Genomic DNA, 5345 nt, shown 5'->3' on the forward strand with positions numbered 1-5345 from the left:
TTCAAAATAAGGGTTAGAGGTTTTGGATTGAGCTGATTTTTTGCAAGGATGGTCACTATGATGAGAAGATCATCCTCACAAAAAATCAGCTCAATCAGAAACCTCTAAATCCATCAAAAGTGATTTACAAATTAGTGATAAAAATTGAAAAAAAATCGACGGTCCACATTCTAAATCACTTTTAATGGGGTTAGAAGTTTCAGATTGGGCTGATTTTTTTTTTGGATGATCTTCCCATCATAGAGATCATCCTCACAAAAAATCAGCTCGATCTAAAATTTCTAACCCATATTTTAAAATTTTATTTACCGCCGAAAGTTTTCTTACATGTTTTCTCACATGGCCCTTGAACCTGACCCATATATATATATATATAAGAGTTTATAGGCCTTAAAGAGAGCCAACCATAAAGATCATCCTCACAAAAAATCAACCAATTCCAAAACTTCTAAGCCATTTGTTGTAAAATGTTTGAATGTTTACCTTACCACATTCACACACATGCTAGTGTTTGGGGTACAACGTCAGGAAGACAGCATTGGGAGACAAATTTTGTCTTATATGACTCAAAAGTTTTGGATTTGACAGATTTTTTGTGAGCACAAAAAATTAGTTCAATCTAAAACTTCCCCCCATCAAAAGTGGCTTACAAATTAAAGGTAAAAATCGTCAGTTCATAATTCTAAACCGCTTTTGATGGAGTTAAAAGTTTTAGATTGGGCTGATTTTTTGTGAAGATAATCTCCTTATCATAGAGATCGTCCTCAAAAAAATTAGCCCAATATGAAATTTTAAACTATATAAGACAAATTTTCTCTCTCAACATTGCCTCCCTAACTTAATTGTATGATCTTAAAAGAGTGTGAAGAAGACCTAAAAAATGAGAATAGAAATAGAAAAAGAAGATTTGAAAGGCAATTTCAATAACAAAACTTACAAAAGACATGACTTTGAAATTTGGATGCTTTAATAGAGGAACATGACTCATTTAGCTGATCCCAAACCTTTCAGTTAAAGCTTTGATGATGATGTGTATATGAATTTTGTGTCCTTTTGATATGTTTCGCTATTGAAACCTTAGGTTCCAAATACACGTAAAATATTAATGAACCTTAGTTTCAAAATCCATCGAGTCAACTCCAAATATGGCTTAATCTACTCATGGGAATTTGGGTGGACTCGGTATAAACAAACTGAGAATGACAATCATGGCCTTCTAAAACAAATTGGGACTTAATTAAACCCACTAGTTAATTATAGGGGAGGTAAGTGTGATTGTCAAAATGTTAGGGGGTCGACTTAGAACTACGTCAAACCATAAGGGGTGAAAGTGTAATTTACCTTTTTTTTTATGCTAGGGTGTTTGGACCAGAAGACCCAACTAATAGGGGTGAAGTGACTAGCCTCTTAGAACACCATATCTAGTCCAAATTCCCTGAGTAGATCCAATACCCCCACAAATCACACATATCAGGTAAGCCGGGATAAATCCCTTTGGATGATTAACAAAGGGGTTTAAACCCAAGACCTCTCCCTCTTTTGGGGGGAGGCCTTGGCCGCTACTTTGTTTTAGAGTAGGAAAATGCTGAAGTGATTGAGTAGGACACTACGCTCGACACTAAGCTTATATGGAAGTGTGCACGGAATCACATATGCTTTTCTTCAAGATACAAGTGAGAGCATCAACGGTTCAATGCACGCCTCCACATCAACTCAGTGGGATGCACAATCACTCTAGGACAACTTTTTTACATGAAAATGACTAAAGTATCCTATAACTTACCAAAATCCCTTTTAAACCATAATACATAAATTCAAGGTAAATTTTTTTATTATTTAAATCTAATAAAATTTTATCATATTTTTTTATAATATATTTCAGAAAAGCTAGGATCATGGTTTAAGAACTAATTTGAGACCAAGTAATCCCAGTCACGGAGGCAATCAGCTGGCAAGATTGTCGATGTGAATTGACCATCACAGTGATTTGAATGAGATACAAGATGGCTTATCTGATATTTTAAAATTATCAATCCAGTTTATGAAAACTCAACCAAGATTATTCTAATACTTTAAATTTTTTACCATTATAGAAAACGTAGATTTCTTGACTGAGCATCTACTAATTCATCTTATAATAAGAAATAATTATAGTTGTTTTAATGCATATACATACATATAATTATTAACAAATAATTTTAAATCAATTTAAATACTTTGACTCTTCCAAGATGAGCTGCCTGGATGTATTAACTCGGATAGATTTGGATCCATAAAATAATAATAATAATTGGAAGGTTTAACCCCGAGGGGGCGGCTTAATGGCAATTTGGATCTGATAAACGGTGAGAGTCTGTAGGCTGTGAGTTCGATGTGCATGCCTAGTATGAGCAGTATTTCCTCGAGTCCACCTGCAAGGGCAAACCCTCAGTTACCCGGTGCGTGTGATGTGCAGGTGTTGCATATGCCTTGGCTCTTCCGGTCCCCTAGTGTGACATAAGTTTGGACACCCCCGTCATAAAAAATAATAATAATTGGAAGGTTCATATGAATCAGTCCCAGTCTTAAAAACAAAAATGACATTTGATTTGGTCTGGGTCTAATAAATTCCTTATTAGATTGGTAGCAATCTGGTCCATTACAGCCCAACTCTTAACCCTTTATCTCACTTAAAGTTGATTTTTTTTTTTTTTTTTCTCTTTAAATAATCTACTTTCTAGACATTGGGTTTCTTTGTCATGAAACACGACTACTATTTCGGGCTGAAATTTTGGTAAGTTTCTTATGTCAGGAGCTAATTTAGTCTTAAATTATTACATAAAATACTAATTAATTTCTAAAGATTCTTCATTCTTTTTTAATATATTGCAATTTTATGGGCTTGGCCTAGTCAAGATTAGCTTGATCCCCAGTTTTCACCCAAAACACAGATTGAAAGTCTCTTATTTAAATAAAAAAAAAAAATAGATGATTCTTTATTTGTAATAAGGGAGAAAATTTTGCATTAATATGGTCAATAACACAGCTGTTAAGTCCAATTTTAAATTCGAAAACGCGCTAATCTTCTTCAAAGACTAATGACTAATCCATCTTGAAAATCATCCTAAAATCTTCAAGTTTCTCATCTACCCATTAATCATTTCTGCCAAAAAAACCAAACCCATGGATCAGATTCTCCTCACTTTCTTCATTTTCTTCTCTTTTAACATTTCAATCATCAAAGCCCAACAAAACTATTCAGGAAATTCAATACTTGATTGCACGAGCAGTGATGAAACAAGTCCTTCCCCTAATTTTCTCTACACTTGCAATGGTGAAAACTTGTCGTGCCGAGCTTTTCTCCTCTTCAAATCTCAACCTCCTTATAATTCCGTCGTCACAATTTCCAACTTTACTTCTTCAGACCCATTAGAGCTTGCTCGCATCAACAACGTTTCAATGATCACAATTTTCCCTACATACAAAGAAGTGATTGTTCCTGTAAATTGTTCTTGTTTGGGCCACAATTATCAAGCCAATTCCTCTTATATCATGAGTATCGATGAGAATTACTACACAATTGCTAACGAAAGATATCAAGGCTTGTCTTCGTGCAATTCACTTATAGAGGAGAACCCTTACGATCTATACAATTTGATTCCGGGTTCTGAATTACGGGTACCACTTAGATGTGCATGTCCGACGAGTAATCAAATAGTTAATGGCACGAAGTACTTGTTAACTTACTCAATCGCTTGGAATGACAGTGTTGATGGTATAAGTGAGAGATTTAATGTAAACCAAACGAGCATGCTTGAAGCAAATGGGTTTTCTGAATATGATCCAACAATTTTTCCATTTACGACGCTTTTGATTCCTTTGCCTAGTGAACCTTCAAGTACCCAAACCATAATTCAGGTTCCACCATTAATAATTTCTCCTCCCAATGTTTCCAATCCAAGAACAAAGAAATCCAAGAAAGGTCTTTATGTGGGTATTGGAATTGCATCCATTTCTTCTCTTCTAGTCCTCCTTTGTATTGTTCTAACAATTGCCTTCTTATGTCAAAAAAGAAAGCTAGATAGAACAAAGGGGAGAAAGAAATGGGTTTTACCCAAAGATTTTCTAGTCAAAATCGCTAGCGCGGATCGGGTCTTGAAAGTATTCGAATTTGAGGAATTGAAGATTGCTACCAACAATTTCAGCCCTGAGTCAAAGATGAAGGGTTCGGTGTTTCGTGGGGTGTTAAGTGGGGAAAGTGGGGAGATCGTCGTAGCCATTAAAAAGATGAGTAAAGATGTATCAAAAGAGGTCAAATTTCTTAATAAGATCAACCATTTCAATCTGATAGGGCTTCATGGTGTTTGTGAAGATAACGGGTATTTCTACCTCGTTTACGAGTACATGGAATATGGTTGTTTAAGGAATTGGTTAAGTAATAAGAGTTCCCCGATCGTTTCAAGTTGGACTCGAAGGATTCAAATTGCTTTAGACGTCGCTAATGGTCTTCACTATCTTCATAATTTCACTAAACCTGCTTATGTTCACAAGGATATTAAGAGTAGCAATGTTCTACTCAATGGTGATTTAAGAGCCAAGATTGCAAATTTCGGGCTAGCGAGTTCGACGGAGAGGAGCGACGATGTGTCTGCGTCGTCAAGACTTGTTGGTACTAAAGGTTACATGGCGCCCGAGTATTTAGAGATCGGGTTGGCCACACCGAAGATCGATGTATATGCTTTTGGGGTTGTGATGTTGGAGCTGATCACGGGAAGAGCTGCTCTTATGAAGTTTGATGGGAAAAAATTGTTACTTTCAGCGACGATAATGTCAATCATGGAAGGAGAAGAATTCGAGGATAAGCTTCGTGATTTTATGGATCCAAATCTCAGAGGGAACTACCCTATGGACCTTGCATTGGGTGTAGCTAAATTAAGTGTGGGATGCTTGAAGCGAGATCCGATGAGTAGACCAAGCATGGATGAGGTTGTATCGACTTTGGTGAGAATTCATAGTGATTCGCTAAAATGGGAATCCCCATATGTCGAATTGGTTGAAAGTAGTAACAGGTGTCATGAAAAGTTGGATAAGATTTAAACCAAATAATAGAGTACATATTCAAGTCGATGTAAATTTGTTTTGTAATTTTATAAAGAATGTGAACTTGAGATATGTGTTTTTTTTTTTTGGCTTAGGAAATGTTTGCAAGGTGGAGTTAAAGGGAGGAATTGTAATTCACGCGAGAGTTGCAACTGCCAACACTGCATACGCCCCGAGGATTAGTTAAGTGCTCTAAGAGGCTCGAATACCTTAATTCTCATAAATTAAATAGTTGAAGCTTGATAAAATGAGAAGATCACTATCTT

General features: G+C 35.9%; 1 pseudogene; it reads left to right on the top strand.

The window, feature by feature from the left end:
• The first annotated feature begins 3162 nt into the window (after positions 1-3162).
• Positions 3163-5076, top strand: LOC147405181 (lysM domain receptor-like kinase 4 pseudogene; annotated as a pseudogene).
• The last annotated feature ends 269 nt before the right edge of the window (positions 5077-5345 follow it).

The sequence above is a fragment of the Akebia trifoliata genome, chromosome 4 (genome assembly GCF_017979445.1).
Source record: "Akebia trifoliata isolate Shusen 1 chromosome 4, ASM1797944v1, whole genome shotgun sequence".
Taxonomy (NCBI): domain Eukaryota; kingdom Viridiplantae; phylum Streptophyta; class Magnoliopsida; order Ranunculales; family Lardizabalaceae; genus Akebia; species Akebia trifoliata.